The 20,237-nt window shown below is 39.5% G+C and overlaps 1 long non-coding RNA gene across 1 annotated transcript in view; it reads right to left on the bottom strand.

The window, feature by feature from the left end:
- Positions 1 to 933: 933 nt before the first annotated feature.
- The window catches only part of LOC104866773, a 115,196-nt gene continuing 95,892 nt past the window's right edge, over positions 934 to 20,237 (bottom strand). Inside the window, exon 3 of the long non-coding RNA XR_004514879.1 lies at positions 934 to 2,406. This is a non-coding gene — a long non-coding RNA (uncharacterized LOC104866773). The remainder of the gene's footprint in view (positions 2,407 to 20,237) is intronic.

Raw genomic sequence — 20,237 nt, forward strand, 5'->3', positions numbered from 1 at the left:
GGTCATGAAGAGGTAGCCAGTGGCTCTGTGATTAGGGTCGAGATATAAAATGGGAGACCTGTACTCTGTAAACTGTCAAGGATGAGAACAACAAGGAAAGTCCAAGGAAGTGTTCCAGGCTGAAGAAGCCTGAAGGTACATGATAGCTGATGTCTGGGGCTTTCTGGGTGGGATCTTGGATCAGAAAGAAAAACAAGATATTTGTGAGGGCATCAATGAAATTGAAGGAGCTCATGGCGGGTGTTCGCGCTATCTCAGCTCCTGAGTGGAGTGTCATGTAGTGGCTGTTTGGGGGAATGTCCTTATTTGGAAAATGCATCTTACAACGCTTCGGGGCTATGGGACATCATTTTGCCACTTGCTCTCAAAAGCTTCAAGGAAAATCATTGTGGCAACAGGTTTATAAGTGAGTGACTATGTAAACACAATGGCTTGTTAACATTTGAGGAATCTAAGTGAGGGAATGCAGAAGTTATTTTTAATATGATGGCAAATTGTTCTAAGTTTCAGATTATTTAAAAAGGAATAACTAGGGCCGGGGATTTAGCTCAGAGGTTCCACTGCCTGCCTCGCAAACATAGGACCCAAGTTCAATCCCTGGTACCAAAAAAAAAAAAAAAAAAAAAAAATAACTAATAAAAACATTCTCCACTTAAAATTAAGTGTCTCTAGATTTCAGATTGTGCTCACTTGCTTTATTTTGAGTAGCTCCGACAATATTGTGACTGAGTTTTAACTATTTTGTGGCTACACTATGATTTTTAAATGAAATTCCATTTCAAGGCTGGACTCATGAAACTCAGGATTGCAATCTCTTTGGATATAACATTTATCAAGTGCACAGTAAGGCTTGGTTTACTGATCATGTTTAACTTTTATAGAGAGTATAGAAAAGGAGTCTCTAGATTTCAGATTGTGCTCACTTGCTTTATTTTGAGTAGCTCCGACAATATTGTGACTGAGTTTTAACTATTTTGTGGCTACACTATGATTTTTAAATGAAATTCCATTTCAAGGCTGGACTCATGAAACTCAGGATTGCAATCTCTTTGGATATAACATTTATCAAGTGCACAGTAAGGCTTGGTTTACTGATCATGTTTAACTTTTATAGAGAGTATAGAAAAGGCTGTGTCTGTATTGTTTCCTGGATTAGATACAGCACTTACAATCACCCTTGGATTTAGGCCCTGCTCCTCTTCTAATTATCAAGCTGAGGACGATTAGTTAAACTACAGGTTGGCTGCATATGACAGGAGAAAACAGCAGCTTACACGAACTTGCAGTTCATTTCTCTCACATCTAAGGCACACCTGAAAATAGTGAACTCAGGGTGCACTTTGGTCCCCAGCTTTTTTTTGTCTGTTCTGCCATCTTTAACACATAATTTACATTTCTAAAATCAGCTCAAAACCCAGCATGACTGCGGGAGCTCCAGGCTCCCCCATTTACAGACGGCAGTGACAAAATGACCCTGGGCTCTTTGCCTTTAGTTTGTTTTCACAGATAGCCCAGAAATCACCTCCATCATGGTCCAAATCGTGGCATGCGTGTCCACTCAGCTGTGGAGGAACTTAGTGAATAATCATCGTTTCGCTGGGCCCATTGTTCTGAATTCTAGTAGTGAAGAATTTCTTTGATCTTTGGAGGCTGCTAGCTATCTCTGCCAAAGAGAATATCTATCCAAGGTCACTCAGCTGGTAAACTGAGGAAACTCAGTTGCCCTGTCTCCAAGTCTGAGCCTTTCCCAAATGATAGACTAGTGTAGATAGCACTCTTGGTGCCATCTTCAGCAGGTGTCATGGTCCACTGTCATCACCGAGCTGGCATCGACTTTGACCTATCGCCGGTTCTGGTCACAACAAGAGTCAAAACTGTGGAGAAAAAAATAATCTGAGCTCCGGGTGGTACATGAAAGGATGGCACACCTGGACAGGCGTGGGATGCTCTCCGTCGTCGCTGGTTAGGAAATCTCACCTTAGAGAATGGGAGTCAGAGTTACGTGGCCGTTACTGTGATCCTTCTTGTGCCCCTGGGTCCTGGGCTGTGGTCAGTGATGCGTGGAAGATTAGTGACCAAATGGAAGCCTTCAGAGCGCTTTTCCGGAGTGGGGAGACTGAGGGAGTGGTAGACTATGGGGAGTTGCTCGGTCCTGTTCTTCCTTCGTGCACTTCTCCTTGAACACCCTGAAACTCTTTGCACAGCTCCTCAGAAAGGGAAGGTCTTCATCTCATTCCAAGGTGCTCTACGGATGCCCGGTCTCCCTTATCTGATATGGACGTGACCCTGTCCCCTCAGTTTACCGGAGGCGCAGGAAGACCCCGTCCAGAGCTGTGCTCTGGATCTTTTGTTCAGGCTCTGGACCTTTTATTCAGGCTCTGGATCATTTCGCTTTCACAGTGAAATCTTAAGTCAGAGGAGAGAAAAATAAAGTAATAATCGAGAGCTGAACTATTTCCAAATCTAACAGAGTTGGCCAAAAGAATTTCAATCAAACCTTTTTTTTTAAAGCAACAACAACAGTAACAAAACAACAACAAAATTTCCCGAGTGTAAGGTTGTGAAGGTCAAGATCTAAACTGATGTGAACAAAAATGTCTCAGAAGAGCAGAGTTAGAGGTTAAATAAATGTTTCTGACAACAGGGATTTAAAACAGAACCATTAAAAATAGATTTTGCAGCCTGTGTAGGAACAAAGCGAAAGAAAAGGAAAGGCATCAGAATCCAGCGTGGACAATGTAACTAATAGTCCGCCATGACTAAGTGCGATTGTCTTACATGTTTTTCATCTATTTTTGGCCTATTAGTCTGGTTTTTAATTTGTACATATGATAATTAACCTTGTAAGGACTTATCAGATAAATAAACTAAACTGATGCTGGAAAAATAAAAAGGGGTCCGAGGGGAGAAAAGAATAGAAATGTGTTCTGTACACGTACAAGTTCCCTACAGAGATGTAGGCAGTAAGTGCTGCCTACAGGTACTGCTAAAAGTCAAAAAAAGGAAGAAAGGAAAAAGCATAGCAACGGCCAGTGATCTCTGCTCTGAGTTCTGAGTGAGAAGTCCTGTTTCAAGAACATATTTCTGGAAAGTAAAAAACGTATATTTAAGCTTCAATATATGAATGAAAATTTCAAGAAAACATGCAAGGAGAAATACAATAAATTTCATTATATATTAGCCATTTTGATAAGATGTATGGTCTTTAAATTTTATTCTTAAAATGTGTTGATGTTTTCCAAGTTACATGGCTTTTTGATGATAAAAAATACACAAAAATAAAAATCACTTGTTATCCAAATATCTCCTAGACAGTAATTTATATTCATATTTTAGAACTTTTTCATGTTTCTTTTCTGTGCTATAAAGATACTTATATTTATACATAAATTTCCAATTCCTCCAATCAGCATCATACCTTGATTACTCTATAACATCTTTTTTCAATTAATGAGCCAATGCCTTCTCTTCTGTACCATTAAATACTGTTCTAAGCATTATTTGTAATTTCCATGGATGAATCCTTCTTCTATATGTGTACGTGACATTTCTTTCACAACTATATTTTTATTAGAATCACGATGAAGAACAGTGTAAAAAGAAGGACCGCAAATAATAAAAGGGGATACAAACACAGGGACAGATTTTTAAAAACAAAACAGCCACAGGTGTTTTGCACTACATTTTGCTACCAACTTCACCAACACCCAGTGGTTTGTAGTTGTGGGCCATTACAATGTCATTTGTTAAAATTTTGCATACGTTTAAACTATACCGTAACATTGGTCCATTCTCCGTTTCCCCTATATCTAATTCAAAGAGCTCACTGAAATACAGTCAAAGGCTGTAGAGTCACAGGTTCTAGCTCACATTCTCTTCTGTGACATCCACCAGCTCAATATAAGCACAGAAAGAGGTAACGCTGTATAAAGATACCTCTCTTCAGAAAAGTGCAGCGGAAAAGGTGCTCCCAGTCTGGAGATGCCACAGTGACACTAAATCAGGGAGTGGACGCCCAGCTGGGTTCAGAGGTGGTGCAGATGTGAGTATGACAGAATCAGGGGAAATCACCCAGGCAGAGAGAGACGTAGGCAGTGCAGTTAGGGAACTGCTCAGGCGTTGGTATCCAAACTGGCTCCAGACAGAACTCTTCCATTGCAAAATCTTGTACAAACTATTTAATCGCTCTGAGTATGAGGTTCCTAATCTGTAAAGTTGTGTTACTCTTCTCAACATCATAGAGTGTATACGTCATCCAGTCACACAACCACATGATTTGTTTGCTCAAAAAGTGAGGACTATTCCTATTATTATAAAGAGCAAGTCTATAAAATTAAGAAGCACTGCCAAGCTAATTCTACATAAAAATTCAAATGAAATAATAGGAGTTTCATATCAGCCTATGAGCAAGAAATGATTAGCCTTCCATCAATTAGAAAAGCTCTCACACAACATGGCACTATGAAATTTAGGAGAAAATGAAAATAGAGTCAATACTGCAAGTCACGCATCATCTCATTTAAAGTTTGGTTGTTCATGAGCCTAATTATGACTTGTTCTCTTTGTACAGCAAATCAGATGTGAATTCACTATTCAACACGTACGAACCCCTTGTCATGTCTTGGGAGTTATAGGAACCGTTCTCACTGAAATTTTCACTGAACCTTAAACATCGCCGGGAGATGAGCACTATTCCTGGTCACACTGTATGCAAAGTGAAACCAAATCAGCCAGGATTTAAGAAAGCATGTGAAATTCAATAGCAAGTAAATGGCTGAGTTGGAATTTTCATGCAAGTCTTTATTTCAAACTTGACACTCTGCCCACAGAACATGAGGAAATCGGAATTAGTCTGTTGTAAACTGTTCTGACTGAAAAGTCTCCTTCCTTTATGTAACTAGAAACATAAATGGAAAAAGGAAGACATATAATCCAAAACACCCAATTGCAAACTAGGGAAGTTATTTCAAAATTCCCTCTGTATAGTGAGAAGAGCCACTGAGAGCTGTTTGGATTCATTCAATTGCTGTTGTCTGGTTTTGTGTTCACAGGAGACTTGAGGCATTAGAGTAAGTCAAAAGAAACAAATTGGTTGTTATAAAAGCAACACTCTGCATGTAGATATATATATTTCTCTTTTAAAATTATAATGAAAATCAGATAATCAAAGCAGTTCATTAGAAAAAATGTTAGACTTAAAGGTGCCTGTATTTTCACTGGAGAGATTTCTCAAGGGCCAGGTAGGTCTTGGGTGGCCAGCAGTCCCTTTGGCCTTTTCTACAGGGCCATGAGGAGGCAAAGCCCACTGGTGCTTATTCCCCATTTGAAGAAACATGCTATGGGAAAAGCAACACAGATGAGGATTTGCCTGCATGTTGGAGTGGAATTCTGCGAGGAAAGTAAGGAAGTCACACACTTGGAGCACACGATTCAGATGCTCCCAGTAGAGGATGCCAGTATGTTCCAAAGGCTTTAAAGCTTCAGGGTATGGTTCCTGAACTGCAAGATGCTCTCTAGGTGTATGCGGTTTTACATACATTTGCTTATGCTGCAATGTCTGACATAATTTTCCGGAATAGCTTGAGAAGGGAGGGATGAAGCCGTACGAGGAAAGAGATCCACCATGTGTTCACGCTTTTGCGGATCCTCCTATAGTTAGCAGCATTTCTTCACTTGGGTGGCTATTTCCTGCCCCTCAGCTGAGAGAAAAGTCTCATCAGAAATAAGGCAAATTCTCTTTCCCTTTAGAAGCATTTAGGGGAAAGAAGAAGAGAGAAATGATTTAAACTACTAACTAGAATGACCGCAATTAATTCCATAGATCTGAGAAATTCCATCCACTAGGAATAATACAACGACACCGAGTTTGCACAATTACAGTTACTGTAAAATACAGTTCATTTTCAAAACTACAAGGTAAAAGGAGCACTTTAAAGTTGGATTCTGTTTTTCCCAAACTACAGTGTTTTTCTGATCTACAAAAGACAAAATGCTGACCCTCTTGTCACTCCCTCTGAACCTAAAAGGCCATCTGAGGGAAAACAGGATGTGACTAAGAACAATGACACCTCTGAGAACCACAAACCAAGCCAACAGATGGATAGAGCCTGGTGTTTTTCAGAATGTAGGAAGAAAAGCATGGATGGCAAAGCTGAACAATGACTGGGAAAACACTACTGACAATTCTGCCCACAAACCAAACATTCCACCTTCCTTCTCTTGCTAGAACATTTCCACCTGATAAAACCTAGAAAGGGTGTTCTGTGTGTGAGATGATCTCTTGCCTCTTAAATCACCACTGTGTGGCTTTTCAGGCCCCTTTGTCATTATTGTGTCCTTTGTTAAATCAGTCCAAGCTGGGAATCCCTAATCACACAAATCACAGAGTATGCACAGATCCACAGATCATGTGTGAGTGCTAGTGCCTGTGTGTGTTTAACTAGAGTTATTTAAATCCAATAAGATTAGAAGAATACACACAAGACAAAGGGATTATTAACAGCTATTTAAAGTAATTCATGTTTGGTCTAAAACATTTTGTGGCAAGATTGGATATTTCTGTTAAAACGTATGGAATGAATGCAAAAAGCCATGAGTAGAAGATATTTTGCAGTTTTCACAGTTGCTGTCACAAAAAGAGCACCTATGAAAATGAGCAAGGAAAAAATCAATTCCAATCAATAAGGCAGTAACAATGCATTAAGATATTACTTTCTCTAGCACTAAGCTCTTTCCTCCAGCTGTATTTGTTTTAAATACCCTTAATCTAGGTACAGAAGCTTTAGTATTTGAGGCAGTTGTAAAAGGAGACATAATCATTTAAACCTAACTAATTTAGAACATTAGCTCAAGAGCAAAATATTAAGCACAATCTATTAAATTTACTATCTCTGCTATTCATCGATTGAACTGATCATTACAAATAAGTACCATATAAAGGCAATAGCAGAGGAACTTACACTAAATGAAAGAGAAAAGTGAAACTATGCAATTTATAAGAAGTCGGTTTAAAAGTTCTTTTTTTCTCATCTCCCACTCTTTTGTATCACTTGTAAAAAATAATTAGAAATTGTAAAAGTCAACATAAAGGGCCAGATCTCAGCACATGAATAGACCATTCGTGAACTAGGTGGCTTACAGCTTTTAGGGTCACCAAGCGCTTCGCAGACACTGCTGTTAAATCCGGGAGGAAAATGTTGGCAGGAATATTTCTTCTTGGATCCAGAAGACACTGAGGTTGATGGTCCTATTGCAAAAACCACTGTATATAAACCAAACAATGATTTCCTGTACTAACCTATACTTTCACTTGAATTTGGCATTTTAAAGTAGTTGTTTTAATGCTTCTGATATCAACAAGTTATAAGTTCCTCAAGAGCACACAGGGTGTAATCTGCATCAATTTAACTGCTCACTAGTTGATCAATAAAACATTTGCTCAAAATAGTGCTTTTTATTTTTCACCTCACCTCCAGTTTGGGATGTGGTACTTTCTTTATATCTCCAACTAAATTTGTCTTCACATAGGTAACTGACAAACAACTTAGTAAGTCTCAGTGGCATCTCTCAGTAACTAGTTTTGTTATCCAAGTCTGCTCCGCATTTTGAAGTCAGTTTCAATATTTTCATTATTTTCCATTTTGGCACTTGAGAAACCTGTCTATATTTTACTGAGATGATACTGCTGATGTAGGAAGAAAAAAACTTGAAATGCATGTGCTCTGCAATTTCTTGCATTTTTGTTGCTGGAACACTTTGAAATCCTCCAGTTTTGTACAGAAACTGTCAACATAAGGGACAAACATGATTTATAGATAGAAATGTAAGTCTAAGTTTCTGTGTTGCCAAGCTGCTCATTTTAAAAGCACAGTGAACTGCAAGAGAAGAAAATCCGCAGAACTGGAATGCTTCCACTCACTTCTCAAAGAATGAGGGATAAGTGATGTTCCTCTGTAAGAAATCATTTTTCTCTACCTCATTGATCACTTGCACTGTGAAGTGTCTCAACCAAGCTCCTAGTCATCTCCTTCTTTAAAAAGAAATAATTGTAGTACTCTTTGGAGGTCTGAGTATTAAATATCAGATCCCTTCTTTTCATTTTTTGACAGCCTCTACAATATATTGTAGTACCGATCCACTTGGTACTACAGTCATGGTTTCGAAGGCTGAGTTCAAAGAAAGCCAAATACATCCAAGCTGAAATTATTTCCAAAGGCATACTATATAAAAATGATATTGATGTATGTACCAACAAAGAAAAAGAGACACTGGCCTTATATGTACAAAATTTAAAAAACATCATCTTGGGAAAATGAGTAGGAGATCTAAAATTAAAAATATAAAGAGAAATAACATCTCACACACCAAAAAACTAAAATCAATTTTCTGATTAGAAGGGAACAAAGTGAACCTCTAGAAAAGCAAAATAGAAATCTGGTCTGTCTCCAATTGAATTTTTGTGTCTTCCATCAAAATTGCCAATTTTCGAGTATTAACAGGTAACACCAAGTGTCTGTAAAGGATCAGTCTTTCACTGGAGTGGTGAAGTCGCTAGTGTGCATTCACAGCCAGCAAGAAGAGCTAGGATTTGAGTACAGCCTATGTCCTTTATTAAAAGTCTTTATTCCTTCAGAAAAATCTGCACTTGGAAAGAACTTGCCTATTCCCTGCTAACTTACACAATGCTCCTTGGTTGGAAAGAGCTATCAGATGCTTCTAGGGACCTTGGATTGTGGTAAAGAGAAGATGCAGAGTTGGATTTAGTCATACACACTTAATAAATCCATTCCTCCGACCTAACTATGAAAAGCAGAGTAAGCCTTTGGAAAATACGTTCTCATTCTCTGAGACATTTCAGTCAATCCAAAAAGAGCTTGGTGTGCCAATGTAGGGTAGGGCACGCTGAAGAAGAGATGGGAAGGTAACTGAGGGCAGAGCTACCTGAGCTATAGACCAATCACGATGTGCAGCCTGCTGCTATCTCTTTGGGGTCAGACTTTATTTTACCCCTTTATTAACCCCTACCAATATCCTCTGAAATTAACACTTTGTGGAACAGACTGAAAATTTGTTTCTTTGTGTGGCAGTGTTGAGGTGTACTGGGATCCCGCAAAGGTGGAGCTAGAACAAAGTCATGAAGCCATTGAGGACACCACTCTCAGAAAGGATGACATACTCAAGGCACTCAAAATAGTTCTCATGAGAGTTGATCTTTTAAAGCAAAGATAAGCTATAAGCTTAGCCTTTCCTGCACACAACCTGTACCCTTTCCATTTCTTACTTTGTTGTAAATCAACCAAGGAATCCTGCTCCAGAAGCCAAACAAATGGTACCATGCCATCTCGAGCTTTCAACCTCTAAAACTGTGAGCTAAATAAAAATATTTCCTTTTTAAGAGAAGCACCCAACATCTCATATCTTATTAGAGCAACAGAAAATAAACTACAATAGAAGCCTATAAAATAGGCATTGTCCTCATTTTCCAAATGAGGAAACTAAAGAGAGCATTTTACTTTCAAAGGTCACCACATGCTTGCTGTCATATATCCTTTAACCTCCTCTATTCAACTGCACTATTTACTGTGCAAGTTTGCCTTAGAATCCTGTTTTCAGAGTGGATGAAATTTAGTTTTAGAAAAGTTGCATGTCATATTCAACATGGCAGGTCAACCACGGAGTCAGAATTCAAATCTAGTTCTATCTCATTCCAAAATCTGTGTTCTTAACTGAATGATACTCTTCAAAATAATTCAACTTCAAGAACATAGATCATTCATGTATTATTTTCAGTGTAGGAAAAGATGTGATTGTTGCTCAGGGTGCTACAGAACAGAATGAAGATTAGCTCTGGAGTTATAGCAACTGTCTGTTGGACATTTCTGTTGATGTCTAAGTAAATATATTCAAGACTAAACTTACTGGTTTTCCCCAAATCTACTCTATCTACAGCTTTCCCAATCTTCTTTGATGGCAAATCCATTCTTACACAATACATCTCAAAGATAAACCTTCCTTGAGTTTTTCTTTCCCGATGCACAAACGTAAACTTTCAGAATACAGAGCTGCTCCTCTCTTCGTAATATGTCTAGAATTTAGGCACTTTTCATCCCCACTGCTACTTACCTCTCCTGGGCAATTCTTGCTCGCCTAGATTATACGCCAGCCTGACAAGCCCTCCTTTTTCTGCTTTCCCCCAAAGCAGTCTAATCTCAGCCCGGCACCTACAGAGATTCCTTTTACTGGGCAGCGCTCAGCTCATTCGGAAGACAGAAATCACACCGGTTATGTTGACAAAACATCTCGTTTAAATAACTGCTAACTGTAATAAAATTGTTAGCTGAGTAACTGAATAGAAATACGGAGAAGCAGCTATCGTGACTGGCGAACCGAGCAAAGGGCTGGAAATGCTAAGCGGAAGCTCAGGCCTCTCAGGCCCGGGTGTGAGGAAGCCAGTTCCGGAGTGCTAGGCACATCGCAAGCTGCTAGGGCAAGGACAAATGGGTCTGGCTGAATGAGCTCAGATCGGCTGCAAACCGGAATCAGAAGTCGGTGAGGAGAAAACAGGGAGGAACAAGGCCCCTTTCCCTCCTCCACTCCTGCAGTGTCACTACCCACCTTGGCAGCGCTTAACTCCTAGGGAGCAGCTTGTGAAAAAACGAAGCGGGATTCTCAGAATCCCATCCGCAGGGTCTCAAATCCAAAGGGAAGAAGGGTGGTCTCGGAGTGGAGAGGCAATGGTTCTAAATCTGGGACGTCCACTTTGAAAGTAAACCAGAGCATGCCTGCTTTTGTCGATGGCCTGCAGGGCGCACCCTTCACTGTAATAAGAGCTGGAGACTCTCCGGTGGTTAGGAGCCTTCTAAGGTCTGATCGGTCAGAAGACAGAGTCAGAGAAGATCCACTCAGGTCAGAGTCGGGGAGCATCTCCGACCTGCCCCACCTATTCTTTTCCTCCCACTTTCGGCTCTGGCCTTCGTGTCTTCCTCAGACTCCTGTGCCCGGCACTACTATGAGGGTTGTGCTCCACGGTTTCCTCCCGCCGTCCTGGAATGTTCTTCTCCCAGTTGCCGATATGGCAGATTCCCCAACCTTCCTCACTCCTTCCATCCCTGGTCTTCTTCGGCAGACTTGTCCCGACAGCCCTATTTAACAGCGCTGTCTGCCTGCCACTCGCACCCCACCACCCCACACTTTCACCTCTGCGACCCACCTGAGAGGTTTGCTTTGCAGTAGCACTCTCACCTTCCACCATTCCTGCGTCCTTCAATGATGTGTTCTATCGATCAGTATGCCCTCTGTCTTTGCTGCCATGAGGTAAGAGCATGCTTACGGTCCATGCTCCGTAAGAGCAAAGGACTTTTGTTTTTGTACTCATACGGCTCAAGCATTCAGAACAACACCTAGTACAGAGTCGGCTCACAATAAACATTTATAGAGGTAACGGATTTTACTTCAGTCATTTCTATAGAGTGATTTATAGGGTCTGAGAGTAGGATCATAAACTTAAAGCGCTCAAAAAGTAATTCATGTGGGGGTATATATAGATTCATTTGGGCATTTTACAGTTGTTTGACTTTATATATACAAAGAATTGTGTTTTCCTTCCCCAATATACAGATTAATTTGCTTTTCCCGGGTTAAGCCTTGCAGAAGCAGAAGAGAGCTAATACAGTAATTTCATGAGGGGAGTGACCTGGAATAAAAATTTTATCTCAAGAAAGCAGGGAGTGGCTGATCTCCACACATATAAGGAGTCAATGGCTCCACAGACTACAGAAACGTAAAGCAATTGCACCATTGAGATAAGCAAAATCCAAATCAATATCTTCACACATATATTCTTATTTTCCATAAGTCAAAAGGGACCAAGTTTTAAAGGGCTCTTTTATTCCGCCTAGAAAAAAAAAAGAGTTGTGGGGGGGTATCGTTTTAAGAAGTGGTAGTTACTTTTCTTTATTTTTTCTTTAACGTTAACCTGACAAATGTTTTCTGGACTTTTTCTAGATGCATATTATATTTCACAACAGACAAATGAGAAAATGTCCTAAAATTATGTACAGTGAAATTTTCATGAATATAATAGAGAGAAACTTGAGGTAAACCCATAATAATAATATTGTATTTTGAGACAAGCTGATGAATTTCCTTCAGAGTTGCAAATCCCCTGCCGCGTCCACCTTTGTGAGCTCCTGGTGTGAATGTTTTGCTCGGCCCAGAGAGGTGGTGGGGAGTTCTGGGAAGCGGTGGTTGGGAGGAGCCTGCTGTGACGGTAGGCAGGCCAGGCCCGAGGAGACAAAGGCTCTGTGGTGTTCTCTCTCGGGCAGGACAGGATCAGACTCCCTCTGAGTGATTAGCCTCTGGGGTAACCAACAATAACAGACTCATGCCGGCTCTCAAAACAAAGTAACAGCTTTCCCTAAGCCAGTAACTTCTGGCCTGTGTGATCCCTGCGAATGGGCTCTCCTCTCTCAGGGAGGCTTGGAAAACCAGGTTCTCTATAGCTAAACGAAGGTTAAAAACCAAATAAATGCATCAATACATAAGCCCACAACCCTTCCTCTAGCTTACAGAAGGAGGGATGGATGACTCCGGAAGACACATGGCATCTCCCTCCCAGACAGCAGAGAGAGAAGAGGACAAAGTGCTGCCGTGAAAGGAGAATGGGTAACTTGCTGACTGGGCAGCGACAAAGCAGTAACAGGAAGGGAGAGGCCCTGTTCAGCCTGAAGGCAAAATAAATTGACAACTGCTGGGAAGACAGAACAGAGAGAGAAGTCAAAATAGGCATACCAGGAGCTGTCTCAGCAGGCCTAGGCTGAGAAAAACCCAGCCCGGTCCTAGATCCATGTGAGATAAAGACAGTACGACTTAACAGGAGAAATGAATGAGAAGAATAAAATGCTGCACATAATCCCATCTGGGTCACCTAGTATAGCAAATCATGTAAATATTGCAAGAGGAAGTCAGGCTTAAGAAGAAGAAATTGTACAGAGCTTTCTCTTTCCCAGTGGGGATGGTTTTCTGAAGCACCCAGCTTCATTGCAATTAATCATTTCTTCTCTAGTTCCGTAGATTCTGACGTGCTTTACCATCTTTCCTCTCCCTATGACTAAGGCATTAGGACATAGTCACCTGGAATGGCCCTAGAAGCAAAATTACTAAGAAAAGCTAGATTTTACTATTTTCTATGGTCTCCTTCTATCTCACACGCTTGTCCTCCAAAAACGAAACAAGAACCAAACATGCATCTCCTCCTTTTGGCTCTTTTATTTGACCCCAAGGAAAAGTTTCTTTCTGGGAAGCAAAGGAAGTAGGAAAGGCCTTTCAAAACACACTTTTTGAACCTTTTAATGATAGGTGCAAATCTGCTGGAAGCCGTGTCTTAAAGTAACTCTGCAGGGATCATAGGTAGACCAGTACTGAAATTTCTTTCTAGGAGATTCTAGCCTTTCCTTCCTAATGATAGATACTCTCTGCAAACTTGTCAACTTTCAGCCCCTCTATATTTTCTCAACAGAAGTGTTTAGCATCTATAATTTTGGTTGAAAAACTGCAACCCATTAGTATATCCTGCCATAAATCCATTAGTGCACCTATTATCCTCAAAACATCCTGCACAAAACCCAAGTTTTGAAATAGCTCCTATCTAAAATGCTCTTTTCTCAATCCTGGACACTTAAATTATTCTGCTTTAAATGTGAGCCCGAGACTACAGGAAACTTGGTCACTTCAGCTGCATAGTTAGCCTCCTTGGGGTTGACCCAGAATTTAATTACCCACGATGCTCTTCTCAGGGAACTACATCAGCTGTGTTCCCTGTTGAATGAATAGGTTAAGTTGCCCCACTGGGTCTTCTCTGTGGTACAGCTAAGTGTCCTAGAGGTAGAAAAACCTGAAGCCAATCAATTCAGTGCCTGGCTATGATTAGGCCAAGTCCCACTCGCTCTTCAGTTTAGCTAAAAAACACAGAGGCAAAGAATCATTCAAATGTGTTTCTAAATTTTAACATTTTCCCCATTCCCCAACAAGCTTTTGTAGAGCTTTCCTTTCCAGAATTTGCATAATGAAATAATGGTTATATTTAACTTTTCCAAATATAAAGTTGTATTAAAATATGAAAGATGCCTATTCAAACTGCTCACGCTCCTCCTCTCCATCATTAAAGACTGAGATGCGCACGCTCCATCTGGAGGAGACGTGTTAGCTCGGCTGAGAACCAGAGCTGCAGCAGGCAAATGGGAGAATCGAACCTGGATGATGAAATGAACTCGGGCTCACCCTGTGGAACTATGAGAAAGCAATGAAAGCCAGCCTAGGTAACTAGAGCTGCTGAGAAATGGAGTCAAGACGTTCTGTGATCCTCGGCAGAGCCAGAACAAATTCTGTTTCTTTTCTCCACCTTGCTGTAGTTAACAGAAGTATACTAACTGCACTTTACTCATGTGTTTGGGAGTTCGCCTTACCCAGGACTCTGTTCTCACCTGCTATAGAGATAAAAGGGCTCAGTTTCTTGGAGCCAAACCAGTCTTAAAGCATCAATAACAGGTGACCTGGCCTCCAAATTATTACAGCAGCAGTACTAAGTTCCACTGTCCTTTCAACAGGTTGGTTTCAGACTTTTGTCAATTGTATTGATGCTCACATTTTATCCAAACATCCAAGCGTACATATCACAGTGTAAAATGATATGAAATGCTTAATAAAACATAATTGTGCTTATAATCCCTCCTTTTCTTTTTTGGCATCTTCTACAAACATTTAAATATAGAAAAGGAGGAAATGTGGGATTGAATATTTAATAACTTGAACTGTGAGTCAGTATATGTAAAACAACGGAATTCCTGAAAACATAGTAAGGATTATGACCTACCTTTTCAACAAGAGATCAATGAAGACAATTTTCCTGATTTGCTACTCTCATACTAAAACTGCACAACAATTGAAAAAATAATTCATTGCAATCTTGAAAACTACTCCAGAATGAATAATCTAGAAAAAAAATGTCTAGAAGAAACATCTAGAAAAAATATTGAGATATTTCAGAAATTCAAATAAATAGTGGAAAGGCTAAAATTTAAATTCAGCTGTCCTTACAATAATCTAATAATGTCTCCAACAGTCTACAAAATAGTCTTTATTTTGGACAAGGGCAAACTTGAGGCAAATATGTTGTCTTGTCTACTTTACAATGTGATGTCTATAATAGCCTCTCACAAACCATTTTCCTGCCAGACAGGTCTCCAATATCAAATGCCAAGAGGCCAAGGAAAGATCCATAAGTAATTAAAGCAGCGTCACTGCAGATATTTCGCTGAGCTCCTAACCAGGACAGAAAAGGCATCATTCCAGTCATCAAGACTTAGCAAAACAGGGCACAGTGCACCCTGCCTCTTGTATCCTTTTCCCCTCCCCCTGTTCGGTTTTTGAGGATGACATGTGCTGTATAATCCAGAATGGAAGGAGGACTCGCTTTCATTGCATTTTTTGCGACTTTCTGATCTCTTTTTAACTCACTCTTCTCATTTCCAGCATATAATAAAAAAAATATATATATATATTTTCACATCTCTCATTCTCTTCTAAATACATCAGTTACTATATCGTGATTATAATTACGTTAAAATTTACCAAGACATCAAAATTTTTTAGCACTTTCTGAATAAATATTTATTTTGGTAAACAAAGGATACTTTTCTATTGGGTTATCTGAAGACTACTTCAGAAAGGAACTTGGGTTAAACCAAGTTGTGTCATTATGTATGAGCCTTGAAATATTTGCTCTTCCATTTCCTTGACATATAATTTTGGGCAAGTTAGACTTTATCTAAATCTCAGTTTCCAATCCTGTAAAATGTTCCTGTAATGATATCTGCCTCATGATAAATGAGAAGTTGGAGTAAATTAATAAGTACACATAATGTAGACCAGTGTGTGGCAAAGAATAAAAATTCATAAAATCTTTAGCTTTTATTCCATTAGCAGAATTGGATATCCTCTGAAGAATAGAATAGAACAAAAGAAATAGACCTTTAATATTTTTATCACATTAATAATATTTTAGTATTGATAAATATTAAATTCATATTTATTAAATTTAATTTTTTATTTTTTTTGGCTCCCCTACCCCCAACCCTCATTCAAGTAATTTTAGTCACCCTCTTGGACCAGCAAGGTGAATAGATACCCATTATTAGGCTTCCTCCCTGTACCAGTGACACAATTTGTAGCTATGTATGAGAAGTAGTACTACTAGACAAAATAAGATATGTTATCTAATTACTAGCAGAACGAATAAGTTAAAGTCAAATATTCTGGAAAAAAGTTACCAGCTTTAAAATATTCTGTGGTGCTTGACTTTTCTCCAAAATTTTTATATGGGGTCCAATTACTCAATTATCCAAAGTCATGGTCTCCAATTAGCTATTCATGGAGGCCTCACAATTACGAAAATGGATTAAAACTTGACATGAACATGTGTATGACTTCTCATTTTCCTTTTGCTAGTACCTGATCACTGGGCTTCTCTTGAATGTTTTAGATCTGTACTACTTCAGGATGACTTGCTTAGTGTGGCACACAGCTATAATTTCATGTGCTCATTCTTCATGAAAATGCCGGGCTTACCTATAAATATGCCTTAGATTTGAACTGATCTGGATACTCTGGATGTTTTGGCTTAGGTTTATTATTATTCCTCATCTCCGCTTTTCTCCAACTGACTATAAAAATCATATGGATTGCCTCTCATTTGTCAATGTATTCTTGTTGAAGATCACAACCACACATTTTTTTTTCTGCTGTCCCATTTGAGAAAAATAATATTACTCTAAAAGTCCTAAATGTTATTCTTAGATCTCGCCAGATTATCAGAACTGCATACCAGACTTACTTTTTCAGTGCAAAGCTAGCAGACTACCCAGAGGAAGGGAGGTTTTGAATTACAGTCTTTGGAAGCAATAACACTCTGTTTGTTGGGCAGGATCTTGTCTATTACATCCATTATAACACAAAAGCCAAAAAAGCCTTGTTACTACGTGATTCTGTCTTCTGTGTCCCCTATGAGGTCACCAAGTTATTGCAGACAGTTTTATCATTTCACGTCGGTCAAAACTCAGGATTTTTGGCTCCAGGTAAGGACTCTAAATAAAACTACTTCCCTGTAAATGCTATGTTTTCTGTCAATCTCAATCTAATTTCTCTAAAACATTTCTGATAGCCCAGCTGTTGGTTGAGTACCATCTAATGGGCTTCACTGCTTGGTTTCTTTGACTTATCAAAGTGCTGATAACTTCTTGTATACATGAACTAATAGCCCTCCTTCAAAATATGCTGACATCCAGCTAAGTGTTAAATGGCATTTAATGAGGTCTAAGCCTCCCCCCCCTCCATCCTGAGTTTCTGCAGATGAAGCTGGTTTTCTCTACAATCTGGAGAACTAATGGCACTGTGCATTCCAGTGAATGTGAATCAAGTCTGGACCCTAACTAGATAACTTCAAACCAAATCACCATCACGAAGACAAAACATTCTTGTGGTTGACTTTTTTTTTAACTTCTTCGTCAGATATTTGTCAAATGGCTCTCATATCAAAGTCTTTACTTCAAATTATATTAAAGAAATTTGATCTTTGGGACACTCCAATTAGAAATACTATTTACTTGGAGTTACATATTTGTTAAAGATTTGGAGAATGCTGGTAGTATTTATCAGCTCCAGTTCTTTCTGGTGAATGCTTCCAGTTTGTCCATTTTCTGCTCATCTCAGGAAAATGGGACTAAACCTAAGCCAAGTGAGGTGAGAGTATGGCAATTATGTGGTTGAGATGGAGAGAATAGAATCTGTTATACCAGAGGCAATCACGCTAGATGAATGATCCATATTTTTCATGACATAGATGACGTGTGTGTGTGTGTGTGTGTGTGTGTGTGTACGTATGTATTTTCCTTTCTTTCCTTGGATGTAGTGTCACTATAGCAAGTGCCAGACATAATCAATTTATAAAGAGAAAAATCTTATTTTCAGCTGGCCTTGCTCCTTTGGACCTGTGGCAAGGTGGCATTTCATGGCAGGAGCATGTGGAGGACCAAAACTGCTCATCGCATGGCCAAGAAGTGAAAGAGAAGAAGAGAGGCCTCACAGTCCTCTGGGGGCATTGCTGGCAGTGACCCAGAACTCCCCACTAGGCCCACATCGTACAGGTTCTACAACTCCCAATAACACCAGTCTGAGGAGCAAGTCATTAGCACATGGACTTTGGAAGGATATTTAAGATTCAAGATATAGCAGATAGTTGAATACACACTGAATTTCTCTTTCAGTTCCCCACAGTCCACTAAAAACATGTGCCATTTACTTCCTCAGTCCACACAGGTCTTGGCATATGGGCAGGCAAGAATAGAAGCACCAAGCACAAAGGTTGTCTCTTCTCTCAGGTCTGTGGTGTCTCCTTCCTCACTACTTCTTTTCCTTCACTTCAAAACAATTTCACAATTCATGGCATGCCTTCTTTGAGGAGAGAAAAAAGTGGACAAAAATAATACTGTACCATATACAGTATCTTCAGAGAAAAATCACATATTTTATAGACTGTACAGTAAATAATGTATATGTTTAGAAAGGCAATGTAAATATTTATAGGCTGTAGAATAATTGTTAAAGTTGAAGTGAAATTTTGGTGTTTGGAGAAATATAGTATGCCCTAAATTGTACTGCACAATTTTATTGTAGCTTACTACAGTACAGTTCATAAATCACTGAACTTTCTGCATTGTCTGGAGTTCAAAAATCCAAGCCACCAAGTGGGCTCCTCCCACACTCCCTATTGCTTTGAAAATCTCCACTCCCACTTCACCACTCACAGCCCTGCTTTGAACGGTGGCAGTGATCAATACATGTTCCTTGAGAAACTGAACCAGGGTGTGTGAACGAAGTTACCACGTGCACCTACTTTTCACGGTGGGAGAACTTGTCAGGAATGGACAGAGAAAGTGCCTAATGAATGCCATATGGAACCTGAATTCTGCATATTTTTTCAGGTGGCCAAGGACACATCATCTTGGTTTCCTGAAACCCACACGATCTGAGTCCTGATTGGCCAGGCTAGGACTCAGTTATGCATCAATGTCATTGCAATGCTTAAATGTTATAATATTTACCAGATTGCCTGAAAAAGACACAGGTGTGTTCTGACAATGGAGAAGACAGATACCAAAAATTCAGAGAAAAGGAGAACAGTTTCCAATAGCAGTTTTTTCAGCTAACTGGAACAACTAGGATCCGGAATAATGTGGTGATCTATGTATTATGAAAATGCTTCTGTAATTTGTTACCTGGAAATCAGGAGGCTTTTGTTTCTATTCAGTTGTGTAAATGGATGCAATAATAACACCTTAAAGGAAACACTTGGGACATCTGACAGAAACACAAACAATTAAAAAAAAACAAAACCTACAGTTTTAAATATGATATGTAGAACCTTTGATTAGTCATCTCAATAATAAAAAGCAAAGGAAACCCACATGACAAAACAAAGCAAGAGGACAGGAAATGAGAGGAAGAGGACGTAATTTCAAAACCTCAGCGGGTTAAAGGTGTTCCCCAAAATGAAGAATACGTGATACACACTGATAAATAACGGGAGGAAAGGGGACAAAAAGCAAAGACAGCAAAACATAGTGAGTCCTACATGTGAGTATTGCTTGATTTACATCCTCATCTTGATTTTTTTCTCATTATAAAACATGGTAGGGCCAGGGATTTAGCTCAGTGGTGCTGCCACCTGCCTTGCAAGCACAAGGTCCCAAGTTCAATCCCTGGTACAAATAAATAAAATAAATAAAAACAAACAAATACAGTGTACAGAGTTTTACAGTATGGCTACATGCTTTCCGAAGGTGCATACACCTATTTAGCCACCCCATTTCCCATCTAGAACATTTCCCTTGACTACTGAGAGCTCTCTTGTGTACTTTTGCAGTCAAGCCTGCTTCCTTTTACCTCTAGTTTTACAGTGGTAACCACTGCATTCTTCTTTCAAAGGTCTTTTAGCAATTTAAAGCAACAGTAAGTCGAATTGCATAAGGACATGTGATTTGTCTAGCAGCAAACTGGATTGTGCACCTCTCAGTGAAATACTAAGAAGGAGGCAGGGAAGACAAGGCACTGATATTCAGAATCATTTCCTTCCAAAATGAATACATGTTCAACTTCTACCACCTGTCATTCCAGTGATTCACACA

The sequence above is a fragment of the Fukomys damarensis genome, unplaced genomic scaffold, assembly GCF_012274545.1.
Source record: "Fukomys damarensis isolate Sample0158 unplaced genomic scaffold, DMR_v1.0_HiC HiC_scaffold_31, whole genome shotgun sequence".
Classification (NCBI taxonomy): Eukaryota; Metazoa; Chordata; class Mammalia; order Rodentia; family Bathyergidae; genus Fukomys; species Fukomys damarensis.